The sequence below is a fragment of the Lissotriton vulgaris genome, chromosome 9, assembly GCF_964263255.1.
Source record: "Lissotriton vulgaris chromosome 9, aLisVul1.2, whole genome shotgun sequence".
Taxonomy (NCBI): Eukaryota; Metazoa; Chordata; class Amphibia; order Caudata; family Salamandridae; genus Lissotriton; species Lissotriton vulgaris.
In genome coordinates, this window is record NC_141697.1 from 27438711 (window position 1) to 27457760 (window position 19050).

Genomic DNA, 19050 nt, shown 5'->3' on the forward strand with positions numbered 1-19050 from the left:
CCCCCACACGCAAGAGCCCCCCACACACACGCAAGAGCCCCCCACACACACAAGAGCCCCCCACACACAAGAGCCCCCCACACACACGCAAAGAGCTCCCCAAACACACGCACAGAGCCCTCCGCTCCATTTGCATCAGGTGTGAGGCTCCTGACTGCTGACAGCCAGGAGACTCCAACAAAAGGAGGCTTATGACCCCTAAGACTCGGCCTTTGTTATGGCCAGTATAGAAATAAGAGAGCCCTGTCCCCTCCTGCACTTTGTTGTGATCGGAAGCAGACAACAACGTGCAGGCGCTGCTGAGAGTGTCCCGGTGTTTGGAAATTACACCGGGACGAATTCAGTATCTTTTTCTGTGGGGACCAACTTCTTGGCAGGGTGGACGGCAGCCACCCTGTGAAAATAAATGGGGGGAATCCGTCCACCCGCGTGGACCCCTGACTCGTGCCCTGGTTGCAGCCACCCCTTCTGCACATTGCACCCACACAAAATCTGTGTTGCTCCTTCCGCGCCCCCCCCCCAAATGTTTAACTAGCGCTATGAGGTGGCCAGCGCCAACTGCATAATAGCACTTTTATCTCACTGCCTCATTGCCTGTTAACTCCCACCCCCTTGTTGTTCCTTCCCTCCCATTGTCCCTGTTGACACAGCCACCCTCCTTTTAAAACAAACGATGTGTCCCATCATTGTGCCTTTTTACTACCTTTACTTTTAGCATGCTGCACAGTCCCACTGCTCTACAATTTAGCTTAAAGATATTGTCAAACAGGCAAAGTCAATATCTTTCGCAAAAGCGTGGCCAATTGCCTTTTCCAATGCTTGTTATCCCTCAAGTTTCTTTTTCCTGTAAATCACGGCTTTCCATGAAATGAAGGGGATCCCAGGGCAGGGCAGGCAGAAAGTGAAAGCCTCTTCGGAGCCGCCCCTTCTCTGATCGGATGAAGGGGCCTCATAACTGCCCCACTTTCATCCGCCAATCAGCGGAAGGCACGAACTTAGGTTTATTCCAAGTTTAGAGCTATAAAAAGAGGTGCTGCGGGCTTTTATCTGGGACACTCGAGAGAAACCCGAGGCAACAACGAAGAGGACAGAAAACGAGCGAAAGAGGAGATTCCGTAAGGTGCATGCCTTGTTTACTGCACTTGATATCGATGCGGTGACGTTTCATGACAAGACAGACTCACCTGTGCCAGTCCTGGGGTTTAATTAGCGGCTCGGTGCATTCTGGGAGCCGTAGTCCCAGTCCTCGAATGAACGTTAGTCTGAGGCTGTTGGTTACAGGAATGAAAGAGTGGTCAATGCGAAGCAAACTAAAGATTAATGGCAAGGCCGGGTGGGGGCTTGGAGGAGGGGGGAGGGCGAACAAAGACACAGACAGCGTTAGGGGGGACGGACGGACAGCGGGATACAACCATGCGGGACCAGGACGATCGAATACCCGTCCGTCCCCCCACACGTGCTGTCACTATTTCCGCCTCCCTAGCCGTCTTCCGCGACTGCAGTCTTTTTCTTCCCACTCCTCCACATGCCCCCCTTCTCATTTCACTCTACACTCTCTCACCCCTCGTATCCATCAACCCCTGATGCGTATTTTTTCATCCCTCAAACTTCACCCCTTTATCCCTGGCCCTACATTTTGTACTTTATCTCCTCGCTGCGACGGTCCTCGCATACTATGGCCCTCTCCCCCTCTCTCCATCTCTGTCCCTCGCGCGCGCGCCTCCCTCCCGCCCTCCTCGCCTGCCCGGGTTTGGAACGATGACGCCGCTTGGCTGCTGGATTCCCCTTTGAAACTGGAGCCCGGATTACAGCCACACTTACCACATCTCCTTTTATCAAAGGATAAAACACAGCCGCGCTCAGGGAGGGGCCGCCCCATACCTTGCCAATCACTTTGAACAGTTTAAGGGGGCAGATGAGAGCACCGAGTAAGGACAGATACATTGGATTAAAAAACATTTCCAAAAACGTATTTGGCAGGGGAGAACATCCCAAAGAACAGCTTAACGTGATCTTTAAAGCATAGGATTTATAAATGATAACTATACACCAGTTCTCAACGTACCGATTTACTCCTCAGCAGATACGAAGCCAGCTCTTCCGCGGCTGCTTCCACCAGCGGCTCAGGAGCCCAGGCAGAGCTTCGGCTCACTCCCGGGCAGGGGGCGTGAGGGGGGAGGGGGGCGGGAGAGAACACGAACGGCGGGAGGGAGGCCTACGAGGACAGGGGGGGGGGGCGGGAGAGGAACGGACGGCGGGAGGGGGCGGGAGAGGACACAGGGGGCGTGAGGAGGGAGGGGGGCGGGAGAGAACACGAACGGCGGGAGGGAGGCGGGAAACGTGCCGGGGAAAAACATGCCCAGGACAGCAGCAATCACGGCCGGGCCGGACCAGACTCGGGGGCGTTCCCGGCGTCGCGTGACGTCGGCAAAAGCCAAAGAATCTCGGGAACGCCCCCGTGTCTGGTCCGGCATTGATGGACAGGCCCCTCGTCCAATGGCTAGGCTCCATTTATGGAGCTAGCCAATGGGACGGGGGGCGTGTTCCATAGTGCCTTACTGTACTCAATAGATTTCTCTGGAGGAGGAGCCTAACGGCTCCGCCCCCCAGCGAAACCTAAAAAGAATGGTTTCATCCTTTGGGCGTAAGGACTAAATCACTGGGACTAGGCTGGGGGCGGGCGGGGGCTGGCGTGGCTGGGTGCTGGGCCTGCCTGAGGCTGGGGGCTGGGCCTGGGCTCAGGACTGAGGCTGGGTGCTGGGCCTGCCTGGTGCTGAGACTTATTTCCCATATAAATACTAATATGTTTTGTCTGTCCTGCAAATGGTGGTAGGTAAATTAGTTAAACGTGCAGCTAGCTGCCAGACAACAGCCAACTGGTTCGCACCATCTACTAATGTGTTTTATAACTGTGAATATATTCAATTCTGCCCGAACTTGTTGCACTCAGAATGAACTAGTCTCTTACTTTCCTTGTCCGTTTAAATCATTGGTCTTCCTAATAACACAAGCCGTTTAATACGCATCACTCTCTCTCAAGTCCTGGCTTGTAAGTACTATCTCCAGCCAAATCTCACACTTCGAGCGACATAAAAATGAGCCAACACTTCCCCGAATGTGCCCCCGCATCTACATAGGACTTTATGCCCAGAGGAAATGCACTTTTTCATTCGATGGCATCATTTGGAGGTCAAGGTTAAATTGGGGGTAAAACGCTGCTGCAATTAGGTTCTGTGTAGGGTAACAAGCTCATTCTCTGTGTTTTTTTTGGTGTGGCCTTCCAGCAATCTTTTCACCTTCGATTAGCTGGAGACTGAAGCCCATCTGAATGCTTGCAAAAGCTGGTGCCTGTAGGAATGGGTGGGTGAGCGGGTGGTTCAAGAGTAGTCTAGATAAGAGGTGTGCGAGGTCATAGGTGAGGTTTTAAGAGGTGTTCAGAAAACTGCGGATTGGATGGACATTTGGGCATACTCCTGTCCAGAAGATTGCCAGAAGGACAGAACATACATTCATGTTTACCGAACATGCATACCATCCAGACGCTGTGATGGTTGCACTGGTATAAGCAGATGGAAAGACATTTTGAGTCCAATTTGGCTCCTGTCCATGGGCCCAACCAAGGTTTTAAGTGCATTCGCCCTAAAAGTGCTTTGTTCAGCCACTCATGGTAGCAAAAGGCTCCTTCACAAAGAACAGTGATGGCAGACCAAGATTTATTAAGGTAACTCAGTTACTAAACATGCTTTCCGAACAACCAGTTCTCACAAGCGCGAACAGGAAATAATGCACTGAAGAGCTTCAGAAAGTGATTGCTCTTTCACAGCACTGTAAACACAGACAACCTCTCCTTCCTCAATTGTGTTTAGATCAACACAAAACACTTCACTTAAAAAGAGATCAATCACACACACAGATAAGAAGCAGTCTACGATGGCTCACCTATTTACATCGCAGCAGCCAAACTGGAAAGGTGGTTGGCCACGTTCCCCGCAGGGGGGGACAATAGAGGGGACACCCCCAAGGCATTCCCCCTGCCCCGAAGGGGTGTGATAGTATTTCTTCCATGCCTACCGGCCGGAAGAGGGCCACTCACTGCCTCCCCCAGGGACAACGGGGCGTATATAGGGAGGACCCTCACCTGGCCGAACCCTCTTTGTCTTCCAGCGCGGGCTGCAGACCAGTTTGGGGCTCACTGCACGATCGGGGGCGCTGGCCAAGAAGTTTTCGGTTTCTTCGTGCGGGATCGCGCCACAATCGCTCAGGTGAGCCGCAGAGGTGCCCACAACACCCCTCCGGTGTCATTTCAGGAGCGCTGCCGCCCGCGTCGGGTGCCAGACATGCCAACAGGTGAGCAATGCCAGGGGGGAGTGGGGTGGTGTGTCTGGATCATGTTGCTTGTTCTCCGGCTCCAGGTACCCACTGCCAGGCCGCGAAGAGGAGACCGGTAGGTCGCGGGGTGAAGTTGTGCCTGCGAGGCCGGTGCGGCGCAGGCAGCAGGGGCCATAGCTTGGAGCAGCAATGGTTTGGGTTCGGGGTATTGCGGAGCCTGCAGCTCAGCGAGCAGGTTGGTATCACGAGGTATGGCCAGGCTAAAGCTCCAGGCAATAAGAAGCAGTCTACAATGGCTATCTTCTATTTACATGGCAGCAGCCAGACTACTCAAAAAAGAAAGTAAGATCAAGTCAAGCGAGGAAAGCTTGCTTACCTGCAGCGAGTCTGTAGTAAGACACACCTTGCATTATGCTACTCCAATACTGGCCAGATCTGAGATGAAAAGGGTAAATACACAAGTATTACCCCTTTCTCCAGCGCTTCCGCCGCCTCCATTGCTGCTCATCCTGGTTCCTCCGCGGGCGCCGACGCTCGTCCCCAACTCCCCGGGTTTCCAAGGTGAAAAGGAAAACGAAACTTAAGAAGCTCGCGCGCGACCAAATCCTAAAGCGCGCGTCATAATCCGACTCTGCCATGCTGTTTGAATGCTGCGCATGGTGCACGTGGCAAGCTCCGGTCTCCACTCCTTGTCAGGTCTCGGCGGCTGAACTGATCACTATAGTTCTCTGGCGAGAACGCATTTCTAGCCGAGACCTAAAAAACTTTCCCAGCTCACCTCCGTCGAGCCCTCACCTTCTCCACCCCAAACCCAAAGCCTAACTCCCCCCTAACACGCTCATCGTCACGCCTTTGAAGTCAAGATCTTGGGAGGTGGGGGGCACAGCAGGTGAATGGAGCAGATACTCCACCCCCCTCTCTGAGATCATCACAGCCACCAGCTGCCCACCCTGGGCGGTCCTGATGCTGGACGTTGTCCCAGGGTCCCAAGGAGAGCGGTGGAACCCCACTTTGGCCAAGAAAGAGCACCAGATCGGGGCAGAAAGAGGTTAAGGAGGCACATCGAGAAGGTGCAGCACCATGGTGGCGTCAGGAAGACCAACACTGGTGGTGAGTCCAAGTGCGGCCTCCACAGACCCGCAGATACTGGAAAACGCACCCTGGGTAGTAGTTGGGAGAGGAGGCCAGCATATGAGCCTAAGTGGTGCTTGAAGCCAAGATGGCCAGGCTGACTTCAGGCCAAGAGAGGGCAGAAGCAGGCACAGAGGACGCGGATTACCTGCAGGGGCTTAAGAATCGCAGATCACTTCACATTATTTGGGGCTGCCCCATTATACAGCACTGCTGGGTAGGAGTGGTTGGTGCATGAATGATCACTAGAGGGAGTCACATGCTGTTTCCGTGAACTGATGGCCTCTGATCGCCTGGGAGGCAAAGGATTGAAATCTATGGAGCAAACCTGGATGACTCTGGGACTAGCGATGGCCGGAGGCAATGTGGCCCGACTGTGGGGACGGCGCAAGCACCACAGTTGACCTGGACTGGTGAATGTTAGCAGAAAAGAGGTTCTATGAAAGCCGTGGCTGTCCGCGGCAATGGTACAAAATCTGGGGGGCATGAACTTGCTATAGAGGGGTTCTTGCTACTCATCTCTCTTGAGCAGCTTTTGAGTCATTGTTTCTCACACAACGGGCAGCAAGTTGGGCAGCAGAAGGGTGGGCAGATGGTGATGTGCCAAAGGTGTAACACTGTACGGCTATTACGGTCTCTTCTTCAACCAATGCCTCATGATGCGTGTGATGCAATGTTTATTTGCATATGGCTTGCTTTGATTTAAAAAAATAATATCTTATAGTATATCTACCACACCCGGAGGGTGGATAGGACCAGTTCTCCCCTCAAAGTGGAGGACGCGTGGCAACAGCGGAGTGAGTTTCCCATTACAGATGAAGAACCAAATAAGATACATGGGCGTGAGCACCCGCCAATAAGCCTAGATTGTACGCACAGAACGAATCCTGGAGGTCACTATAGAGAAGCACCCCAGACAACCTAATATGAATCTATTATGTTGAGGCAAAAAAACTAAACAAAAAAGATAATGGCCTGTGGCCGCATTACAGATTGCATCTTGTATGAGGGATATTATCTGACATACGACCACTAAGTGGCAGCTACACTCCAGCAAAGACGAAAAAAATATCACACACCATCTTCAAAAGGCGAATTTACCACTGGAACCACCATTTGCACCTACTTTTCGTGTGGGATGGCTAGAACCATCGTGCTAAAACGATCAGGTAGGCTGAACTCCAGAAGAGGATAGGGACAAGGGCGGCAGTCGCTTTGCTCCGAGGGGGGTAGACAATCCTTACTTCTGCAGTAAATGTAAAGAAGAATCAAATAAGAGCATTTCCAGCCCCTCCAGTCACCACCACCCCCAGAGAGATTGAGAAGGTGAAATGTGCGACCTTCAGAGAAGTGAAGATAAAAGGTGGCAGACCTTGCTCTTGAGGAAAGGGACGGTTCCTGGGGTGCAGAGGCCTCGATGAAGGATGGGGTCAGAAAACTGAACAGTGAGTCAAGTGGATGTTGGAGGGGCTGACCTTTAGATTTAGTGGGCAGAGAGGGGCATGGAGGCACAACGAACATAAAAAGACATGACCATGGAAAGCAGGGAAGTACGATCGCTACAATATGCCATGTTTGTTTTAAAATTTGTAATAGTCGGGTGAGGGGCTGAGGAGGCGGGGGATGGAGAGGGAGGCTCAGGCAGGGCCATTTTGTGGCTCTCAAAAGAATACAACACTCCAGGATAGAGAGGTGGCCCAGTTTACGAAGAGTTACTCAGGACTAGCAGTGAGAGGACAGAAAACAAAAGTTTTGCTCAGGCCCACCCAAGCCCATGATTGAAATAGTGAGTCTAGGTACAATGGGACTTAATTTCCCAGGCAACAGGCTAGCTGTTTCGAATTTCTTTTCTGAAGATCACTGGTCGGCTTTTTCTTCTGCAGGAGGCACACCTCCTGGTAAAAGATTGTAAGAGGGCAGGAGGGGTCATTTTATGTAAAATTGCACATTTGCCCACCGGGTGGTAAGGTCTTCCCAGATAAGCCGGTCAAAGGTCCTGGGCCTAGTGGTAAACTAGAAACAAAAAGAGTAGACAACATCATTGTCAGTTTATATTTGTCAGATGGACAGCAAGAAGTTTATTAAAGACAACTATCTCCACTGCCCTGAAATACACAGATGGGGATTTACCGATAAGGGGGCCTGAACATTGTGATGTTAATGCAATCGATGACACGCCTCAGTGCTCTGAGAGTAGAGGCTTCATTTCTGCCCCATTGAGGGAGTGGTTTGGAGAGATCAGCTGATAGAAGCATGGAGAGACACGCATAAAAAGGATTAAGACTACAGTCTACTTCCTGGCCCATACAACAGTTGCACGTTTGGGTGACTTCTTGGTGGGAGCTCGACTAAAAGAGGCATTAATAAGCACCGAAATAGTCCAGACTTCGTTCTGTCACCACGTGCCTATTACGATTATGCTCAAACCAAATTCTTCATCTGACAAAGCCGCAACCTGGCACCTCGATGAGTACTTACTGCATGACACAGCGAGTGGAGGTGGCAGAGGAAATGAATAGATTCCTACAGATGAATGACACACCAAAGATAGCTCCTCCCACTCTCTGGGATTCAGTTAAGGCTTACACTAGGGGAATCCTCATCACAATAATGACTTATTCCAAGAAAGCAAGAACACATACGACACATGCTTGGAAATCCTCAGTAGCACAGGCTGTGGTGAACCATAACAATCCCATCAAACAACTCTGGATCAGAACAGTATCACTTACAACCCAGCATAAAGATTAGAGGCTAAATTATTGGCCAACAAAGCGGGGGCACTTTTGGCAATGCAGTTAAAAGCTAAAGTAAATTCATACAGGGTCCATACGATAGCCAACAGCTCCGGTGATCTATTCTGCGAAGATTGAGCTACTGTAGAGTTCTATTAGCGATTATATGCCGAAAAGCAGTAAGCCCATGATGTGGTGTCAATACCTCCATGAGCATCTTAGCTGGTCAATCAGGACTGGCAAGAGACTCTGGATTAAGTCATTACAGCAATCTGTAGGGTTAGAATATGGAAATCCCCCAGCGGCGAAACGTACACAGCAAACTTTTTGAAGTTTTACTCAGGGCCACTGGAATTATGCGATGCAGCAGCATTTTTCGCATAATTATAACAAAACAAAAAAAATGTTTCTAGCCCAAATGGATCAAAAGTTACTAAAAACAGGGCAACAATTGTTCCTGCACACTGGAAAGCCCTTCGCAAGGGTTGACTGGTCATCTTTCAGTTGATTATTGCGTGATGTGGGTGTTAAATTGGTACTAATAAGGTGAAATAGTTTCCCTGGCAGTGTTCCCATGTGTGAAAAGTGTCAAAAAACGTAACCCTAAGACAAAAGTACTGCATCTCCCCTCTTAATTTGGCTTTTCTTGTCACATAATTTAGTCATGCCTGCCGCATTATTTGGTGGTCATCCGCTGCATAATTCCAGTGGCCATTGCTATACTGTGCCAAGTTCGCACCGGTGCTTGCACTGCTGTTTAATGGCATACGAGACAGGATAAATGGCAGACAGTGTGCGAAGCAGCAGTAACCATCATTCCCAAACCAGGGAAGAACTCTATACTGGGTCCCTCCCTCATACAGACCTATCTCTCTTCTAAACATGGATGTGAAACTTCTCACAGGGATTCTAGAGGTATGATTGGGACCTCTGCTTCCTGAGGTAACTGACACACAACAGTCGGGAATTATTCTGGGAATGCGTAGTGAACACTAAAAACGACTCCACATTCTATAGCATACCCAAGATAAAATATGCAATGCCCTTCTGCTCTCGTTACATGCCAAAAAGGCGTTCAACAAAATTGACAGGACCTACATTATAAGGGTCTGGCAGACATGAGGCCGGGATCCTGTGTCCTTAGCCGGATCATGACTAACTATCAGAGTTCTAGAGTCAGGACACCAGTGACTGACACTGTATCGCAAGCGATTATGAAAGAGAGATGCTAGACAGGGTTGTCCCCAGTCGTCCCTCATCTTTGCACTCATACTTAAGCCCTTTACAAAAGCAAAGCAGATGAAAGGACGGTCATGCTTTCATGGACCGACCACCTGACCTTTGTGCCCCTGGTGCTAGAGGAGTTGGGCTTATTCCAGGCGGTCTCCAACTTTCAAATCAATATTAATAAATTTGAAGCACTCTTGATCGACCTGCCACTACAAGCGCAACAACTTTAGCAAATTATACCCATTCCTTGGATCTCTAAGGGCATAAAATACTTCAGGCTCCCAATAGGTCGCCACACCACTCACGTTGTGACACAAAATTACTCCAAACTCATCAAGGACATGAGACAGAACTTCCAACAATGGTGCACTGTTGTGTAGCGTTTTAGAACCAGAGTGAAATTTACGGATTCATGCGCTTATATAGGTACAATTCTCATTGCCCTAATATAGGCATATAAATCAAACCAATATTTAGACACAGTCCATGCAGTCCAAACACAGGCATGGCTACTTCCACCAGTTCCAAAAAGCCACAACGATTTCTTGGAAAATCGGCTTAAGCTGCTAGGGTACCTCCCCTTGCTTGAATATTGATTTGTCCAAGAACTCATGGAGTTTTCAAAGAAATACCATACCCTTGGGCTTCTTTGATGACGTTATTATATCCGACTTTACGTCAAACTAGGCACCTTCAAGGTATAAATATGCCTTCACTTGCTCTAGAAAGACACGGTGGTTCAGATCAGTTTGCCCATCTACTTGCCCGACGCAGCTCGCTACAGAAAGTACCGAACGGCGAGAATCCAGCTCCAGTGTTTCCAAGCTCCCCTTGCAGGGTGTTGGGAAATCTAGTCCCAAGACAGAGACACCAGACCTCCTTCATTCTAAAACCAAGGTATGGAGCGGATTAGACACTAAGAGAAATCTTGGATAGATTCTTGGCAAAGAAAACTAAACCTATGCTACACCACACTTACCACTTCCCTTGTACTAGACTACGGTTAGGTACATTGGGGTAGGCGTATTTTAAAAGCACCAGTTGAGAATTTTAGTCTATGTTATTGATGTATGTTATTTTATATGGCTTAGAAACCATACAATGCTCTTACAGTATTATTTCATATTACTGTTTACGCTGTACGCATTATACTTTGCAAAACGATTGTAGCAGTTCACTTCTCTTGTATGAGAAAAAAGACTGTTCAATTAATCCTTTTCTTGAAAATGCCCGTCTTACTATTTCTCTACACCTCTGGTGAAACAAAGCATGCACGATTGACTGAGTGAAATACTTATCTATTGTTTCTGCAACTCTAGAGATACATTTCTTATTCTTGGGAAGAAAATGCTACTTACCAGTACGCATCTGTTCTTGGCATGTAGGGCTGCAGAACCACACACTTTTGCATTAGATCACCATCTGGTGGTGGGCCCGGATGATTACACTTTGTTGTTGTCTTGGAAGAGTCTTTGTCTGCTGGGTGACTCCTCCCTTAGACCGTAGTGCGCATGGGCATCGACTCCATACTCAGATTGTTTTCGCCATTTGGGCAAATGATGGAGTTGTATCATTACAGATAAGGATGAGCATGTATTGTGTATCTAAATAAGATAATACTGGAACAGATATAGGGAGCCGGGGAGGTGGGTGGGCTTGTGTGGTTCTGCAGCCCTACATGCCAAGAACAGATGCATACTGGTAAGTAGCATTTTCCGTTCGAGGCATATGGGCTGCAGACCACACACATTTGCATAGATTGCACAGCAGTTTCTCCCTTAGCGGCGGTCATCCACATCTGTTGCAGTAGTTTGAAATAATGTCTTTAGTACAGCCTGGCCCACACTTGCTTGTTGCTTTGCCTGCACATCTACACAATAGTGTTTTGTAAATGTATGTGTAGTAGACCATGTAGCTGCTTTACAGATATCATCTAATGGTATGTTCCCTAAGAATGCCATAGATGCTCCTATCTTACGGGTAGAATGAGCCCTAGGAGGAATGGCTAAAGTGTGTTTTGCTTTTTGGTAACAAATTTGAATACACTTAACAATCCAACTGGCAATACCTGATTTTGAAATCGGATTGCCCTTAAGTGGAGGTATAAAGGACACAAACAGTTGTTTAGTTTTACGAAAAGGTTTTGTCCTATCTATGTAGTATAGAACTGCTCTTTTTACGTCTAGTGTGTGTAGAGCTCTTTCTGCAACCTTTTGCGGCTGTGGAAAAAATACTGGCAACTCAATGGATTGGTTGAGATGGAATGGTAAAATGACCTTTGGCAGAAACTTTGGATTTGTTTTGAGAACCAATTTATTATGATGAAGTTGTATAAATGGTTCTTGAATTGTTAATGCCTGTATCTCACTCACTCTTCATAGTGATGTAACTGCTACTAAAAAGGCAACTTTCCATGTAAGAAACTGTAACTCACATTTATGCAATGGTTCAAATGGTGGATCCAGAAGTCTTGTGAGAACAACATTTAAATTCCATACTGGAGAAGGCGGTATTCTAGGAGGAATTATTCGTTTAAGTCCTTCCATAAACGCTTTGATTGCAGGTACAAATGTAACAAATGTTGTCTGTTTTGGAGATATGCCGCTATAGCTGCTAGATGCAGTCTAATTGAAGAGTATGCTGAATTAGATCTTTACTGATGTAATAGATAGCATATGATGTTTTGTATTGAAACATCCAAGGGGTTCACATTGTTGTTTGAACAATATACAGCAAATCTTTTCCATTTTGCTACATAACATGCCCTAGCGGTAGGACGTCTTGCCTCTTTAATGACATCCATGCACTCAGTAGGTAAATTTAGATATCCAAACTCTAGGACCTCAGGAGCCAAATCGCTAGATTGAGCTGCATTGGGTCTGGATGCATAATCTCTCCATGGTTCTGTGTTGGTAGATGTGGGGAGAGTTTTAGTTTGTGGTGTGGTACTACAGAGAGCTGCAGCAGCGTTGTGTACCATGGTTGTTTCGCCCACGTTGGTGCTATTAGAATCAATGTGAGAGAATGTTGTCTTAATTTGCGTACCACTAATGGAATTAGTGGGAGAGGTGGAAAAGCGTACGCAAGTTTGTTTGACCAGTTCATCCATACTGCATTGCCTTTGGATAATGGGTGTGGGTACCTGGCGGCGAAGCTTAGGCATTTGGAGTGGTTTTGTGTGGCAAACAGATCTATTTCTGGTTGTCCCCACATTTCAAAGAATGGTTGAAGAACTTGAGGATGAAGCTCCCACTCGTGTATCTGTTGTCTCTGACGACTTAACAGATCTGCCAATTGACTGTGAACTCCTGGTAGATGCTCTGCTAACAGGAAAATGTTTTGAGGAATGGCCCATCTCCAAATGCTCTGCGCCAGCCGGGAGAGCTCTAGGGAGTGTGTTCCTCCTTGCTTCTGAATGTAATACATTGCTGTTATATTGTCCGTCCGGACTAATACAGCCTTGTTTGATATGTAATGCTGAAACGATTTTAGAGCTTGAACTATTGCTAGTAACTCCAGATGATTTATGTGGAGTACTCTTTGTTTCATTGTCCATATTCCTTGTACTGTGTGATTTTGTAAGTGCGCTCCCCAGACAGTGAGAGATGCTTCTGTGGTCAGTATTATTTGTGGAACTGGCTCTATAAACTGCCGGCCCTTGGAAAGGTTTTTGTTGTTCCACCATTGCAGAGAGCCATGCGTCCGGTAGTCTACCACCACCAGATCTGTTATGTCTTGTTGAGCCTGATTCCACTAACGTGCCAAGCATTCTTGTATGGGGCGCATTTGTAGTCTTGCGTATGGCACTATGAAAATGCAAGATGCCATCATTCCTATTAGCTGCATGAACACTCGAGCTTGTAGTGAGTGTTGTGCTTGGAATTTTCGTATTATAAGATTCTGCATAACCTGTATTCTTATTAAGTTGGGGTACGCTACTGCCTCTATTGTGGCCCCTAGGTATTGCGGAGATCGGGACGGTTGTAGATGTGACTTGTTTTGATTTACTGTAAACCCCAGTTTGTGCAGCAGGCAGACTTTTTGATGCGTGTGCTGTACACATTGGTTGTATGACTTACATTTTATTAGCCAGTCGTCTAGATACGGGAATACATGAAAGTTGTCCCTTCTTAAGTGTGCTGCTACTACCGCTAGACACTTTGTGAATACTCGAGGTGCTGTTGTCACTCAGACGGGGAGCACCTTGAATTGGTAGTGCTGACCTTCTAGTAAGAATCTTAGATACTTTCTGTGAGACTGATGAATGGGAATGTGGAAGTAGGCGTCCTTGAGGTCTAATGTAGCAAGGAAGTCCCCTTTTTCAAGTAGCGGTAAACTTGTTGTAATGTGACCATATGAAAATGGTCTGAATGTATGTACTGGTTTAGGGGTCTTAGATCCAGAATTGGTCTGAGAGACCCGCCCTTTTTGGGTATGAGAAAATAAAGGGAGTAAACCTTGGTACTAGGTCTATTGCATTCTTTTGCAGTAGTGATTGTACCTCTTGCCTTAGTAATAAGAGGTGCTCTTGTGACATAGGACTTTGTCTGGGTGGTATTGTTGGAGGATTGGAAGTGAGCTCCAGGCAATAACCTGACTGAATTATTTGTCTCAACCACCTGTCTGTTGTGATGGAGTTCCAGACAGGTAGGAACTGTTGTAATCTTCCCCCGACCGGAGTGGAATGGTCTGGAGGGATGGAAGGGAAGTCACTGTTTGAGAGTAGAGGCGTTGCGATTGTTGTTGCCCCTGCCTCTCCCCTTATTATTATTTCCTCTATACCCTCCTCTATAGTATCCCTTATTGGGTGAGGTTGGGTTGATTTGTTTATAAGTAGAGGAGGTATTGTCAGCTTGGAAGCCTTTTGATGCCCCTCTATAGGAGGAGCAACAAAAGGAAGGTCTATGGGCTTGTGTTTGTAAAGCGCCCATTGATTTTGCAGTATCCATGTCTTTTTTTCATTTTTTCCAACGCACTGTCTACCTTTGGACCGAAAAGGTGCTGTTGGTCAAACGGCTGGTTTAGTATACTGGCTTGTACCTCTGGTTTGAATCCTGAGATTCTTAGCCATGCATGCCTACGCAACAGTACTCCTGTGTTTACCGCTCTAGATGCTGTATCTGCAGTGTCTAGTGCGCATCTTATGGAGGTATTGGTTATAACCTTGCCCTCTTGTATTAAATCAGCAGCTATAGTCTTATATTGTTCTGGCAGGTGCTGCATGAGAGACACTAGCTCATCATAATTAGCTCCATCATATCTTGCTAACAGAGCTTGAGTGTTAGCAATCCTCCATATGTTGGCAGCTTGTGATAGTGTGCGCTTCCCTGAGGCATCTAGAAGCTTTGATTCTTTGTCAGGAGGTGGAGCATCCCCTGTTGACTGCGAATTGGCTCTCTTTATCGCATTCGACACAACCAACAAATCTAGTGGCAACTGTCCCTTAATGTATGCAGGATGAGAGGGTGCCGCTTTATATTTCTTTTCCAGTCTGGGGTTAATTACCCTGGCCGTGACTGGATCCTTAAATATTTCTGGTGTGGATCTTACCACTCTATTTAGTATTGGCAGTATGGTAGTGGTTCTATGTGATGTTAACAGTGTATCCATAAGAAAATCCTCTTCTATTGGATCTGTATGCAGGTCTACTTCATGGAAAGTAGCTGCTCTATGGATGAGTTGTGTGAACCCAATGGTGTCATCTGGTGGAGATGGTCTAGACAGGTAGGTCTCGTCTTGTGGTAGATCTGGTGCATTGTAATCTTCCCATGGGTCATCACTGTCCTCTATTTGTTGATAACTGTGTTGAGAGTATATACCTCCATAATCCTCCTCCTGTGGAACTGTACTATGTGTACTAGCTGGTGACTGTGCAGGAGAAATACCTAGTATTTCTACTTGTGGTGAGGGAGGTCTTGTGAGTACAGTCTGAATATGCTTCTTTGGAGGAACAGGAGATGGTTTAGGACAATCTATTTTCCTCTTTTCAGGCACTGTATATATTTGTCCAGTTTGTCGTGAATTTTTAGAGTCTTTTGCCTTACATCAGGCTGGAAAAGCTCCTCCACTGGTAAATTTTCCTTCGTGTCGATTTTTGAGGTTTGGAGCCGTCCGGTTTATTTTTTATAGTGCCTACTATCTTTGGAACGGGTCTTGCTTTCGAATCCGAAGAATTATCTTGCCTTTTGCTAGGATTTATGCTTTTTGGATCCGAAGCTTTGGCTGCCGAGGATTTAGACTCGTCTGTTCTTGGTGCCGGAATGAGTTTCGTTATGGAAACCGTTTTCGGGTCCGACTTTTTAGGTACTAACGTAGTTCTTGTTTCGGTAACCTTCGGAACATCTTTCAGTGCCGAACTTGGTTTCGGAACTTCCTGTGGTGCCGAACTTGGTTTCAGTTTCAGTTCGGTAACCCTCGGTGTCGATGGGTGTCTTGGTGCCGGTGCTAACTTCGGCTTAAGCACTTTTTGTTTGTCGGGACCGACGGTCTGACTCGAGCCCGAGTCGACCTGAGGCTTTTTAACACTCTTCGCTGCCGAGCCCGAAGGCGGGACATCGGAAGTTTTTACTCGGTGTGCACCCGGACCCGAGGGTGGGGGTGGAAGCGAAGCCTGTCCCGAAATGGGGGGGTGAACAGGGTCGACGCTCTTACTCACGACCTGTTGACCAGCTGGAAGCAGATAATCATCTTCGGATCGATCCTCCTCTCCGGAAGCAGACTCTCCTGCCTCGGAAGCGGCGTCTTCTTGCTGCTCTTCGACGTCTACCTCGATTGGCGCCTCGTCTATGATGAGGTCTGGTGTCGACGACGAGGACTGCTCCATAGCTCTTAGAGCTCGACGGTCCCGGGTTGTCTTCTTGGACCGGAACGAAGCACAGGCCTCACAGTCTCGACTCTCGTGCTCTGGGGACAAGCACAGGTTGCAAACCTCATGAAGGTCGGTGTGGGGAAACTTGTGTCCACACAGAGGGCACTTCTTGAACGGTGTTCTTTCCATGAGCCAAATGCCCAAAGGCGCAGTTGGGCCCGACGGCTGCGACGAGCGCTGGAATGGAGAAGTGGGTCCTCTCTTCGACGCAGGTAACCGGAATCAGTATCGAAGACTAAGTTGATGTTGTTTTATGGATTCGAGAATAGATCGGCAACAGGACCGAACGATGAACACATCCGAGCCCGATGGCGGAAAAAAACTATCTGAGGATGGGGTCGATGCCCATGCGCACTACGGTCTAAGGGTGGAGTCACCCAGCAGACAAAGACTTTTCCAAGACAACAACAAAGTGTAATCACCTGGGCCCACCACCAGATGGTGATCTAATGCAAAAGTGTGTGGTCTGCAGCCCATATGTCTCGAAAACAATGTTGTCATGTTTATGCAGTTGTCAGAAACTAATCCATTCATGTAAATTTGAGAAAGCTTCTAGTGACCTCTGAGCTTGCTGGCACTCACTATTAAATTTAATATATTCAATAGAGACATAGTTGACCTCAGTCCTACGTCAATTCTATAGGATATATTAATCCAATGCGCAGAGCCTATTGGGAATATAGGAACTACACTACAGCACAAAGCAATTATCCCGGCTAGGAAGAATCTCAGTTGTTAAAATGAAGATACAATCCTGCCTCAGATCGATCCTTTCTTCTAAACAATTGCTCTTCCAGTCCCCCTCTCAATTCTAAATGAACTTAAGGGGGGTTGATAAGCTCCTCTATATGGCAGGGTAACATTCCATGGATTGCTAATAAGGATTATATATCGGCCACCAGTATGAGGGTGGATGGCCATTACTCACATTACATCTTACTTTCAGTCTGCCCAACATATATTTCTAGTAGAATGGAGTAAGAAAGACAGCCAAGCAATGGGGTTTTGTGGATCTTTTTACAGCTGGAACATCACTTTTGGCAGGTGTCTTGGAAGCGAAAATCTCAGAGAAGTTTGGGGTTATGCTCCTCACCATTTAGTGACAACAGCAATATGGGACAAGGTTGCCTCAAGACCAGGCTTCACATCCAGTCAGTCAGTCAGTCAGTCAAACGCTTGTTAAGCGCGACTATTCACCCGTAAGGGTCTCAAGGCGCTGGGGGGATGCAGGTACCAGTCCATTAAGGAGGGGTCCATCGAAGAGCCAGGTCTTACAAAGATGGGAAGCAATGTTGTCTGTGTGAGGTGGAGTGGAAGGGCTTTCCAGGGCGATCCACTGCCCCCCCACCCCCCACCCCGAATTCAAGCCCATCTCATAATTTAGATTTTATGCCAGCTAAAGGGACACAGAGTTTTTGCATCTGGAGAGAAAGGATATGCCTAGCGATAGGCTCCCTCTTCAAGAACAGATTAATTTCACTCTTGGTGGACCTCAGACAACAGTTTGGCCTCCCGGAGGCTGAACGGTTTGCCTCTACCCAAGTCTGGCATGGAAACCTCACACGGAGAGAAAGAAGATATCTCACGATCCCTCACAGAGTCTGCAAAATGGCTTAAAGATGATCCACAAGACAAAGCCTTGATCACCACATTCTGCAAGTTCTTCACAGATTTCACTCCACAGAATAAGACGCCTAGACAAAAGAGGCAGGAAAATGAACTTAGAATTGAACTTTAGCACAAAGAGTGAGAAAAACTACGATAGAGCACAAATGTTTGCACTAGGCGTTTGGCTACAACAGATACTGAAATGAGGTTTAGGATTATTGTGCTATTTCTCTTCTAGGTTCTCTCATTTAGGTTACAAATGTTTGTCAGTTAAAAATGAATGCATGGGACTAATTTAGAATGCACATTTGTTTCATGTCGTTTCATGTCATTTTTTCTTTGCAACGTGATAATCAAGTCTGCTCAAATGTGTTCACAGTCCTCCATCTAAAGCAGGCTGTTCCATTTTAAATAATTGACATTGAGTAGTCAACAAAGTTTCATGGAAAGCGGACAGACACGTATCTCGTTTATGGTTATTATTCAAAAACAGCTCTGCAGAATGAAAGCCGAACGGTGGGCAGGCACATGGTGCGAAGGTGCGAGAGAGGGACTTTGTACCAGGTGTCAACAGGTGAGAGGGGCCGTGCAGAATCACATCACCTCCTTTATCTGAAGGCAACCGGGGCAGCATTCAGCCTTCCCTTACTGCACAGCCCAGCTCTCAGCACATGACAGGAATACCAGGCACTGCTATTATACTAAATGTTGGACGTGGCCCTTTTTGCAGGGTCATCCCTGAACTTTTTGCCTCCCTCCTATATTCTTTTTCTGACCGGTTAGCTATTTTATATTTCTGGGCACTTTACCACTGCTGATCAGTGCTAAAGTGCATATGCTCTCCTTATTGTAAATTAATGTATTAATTGGTGATTCCATGATCGACTATTTGGTTTACTTGTCAGACCCTAGTACAGTGCACTGAGTGTGCCCAGGACGTGTAACTCCAAATGCTGCTGGTGGGCCTATAGCACTGGTTGTGCCACCCACAGAAACAGGCTTGTAAAATGTGTCTAAGGTCTGCCATTGCAGAACCTGCGTGCAGTCTAGTACTGTCATGCTAACTGGGCAAGTGCACCCACTAGCCAGTCCCTAAAACCTTCCCTTTTCTTCATATTAGTCACCCCTATGGTAGGCCCAAGGGCAGGG

The 19050-nt window shown here is 47.5% G+C and overlaps 1 protein-coding gene and 1 pseudogene across 3 annotated transcripts in view; both read right to left on the reverse strand.

Annotated features, from left to right (window-relative positions):
• The window catches only part of ARHGAP5 (Rho GTPase activating protein 5), a 568297-nt gene that overhangs the window by 399702 nt on the left and 149545 nt on the right, over positions 1 to 19050 (reverse strand). The gene's annotated exons all lie outside the window — the stretch shown is intronic.
• On the reverse strand, positions 14135 to 16256 carry LOC147689558 (uncharacterized; annotated as a pseudogene). Its single transcript, XR_015299880.1, has one exon. The product of XR_015299880.1 is annotated as an uncharacterized LOC147689558 (transcript).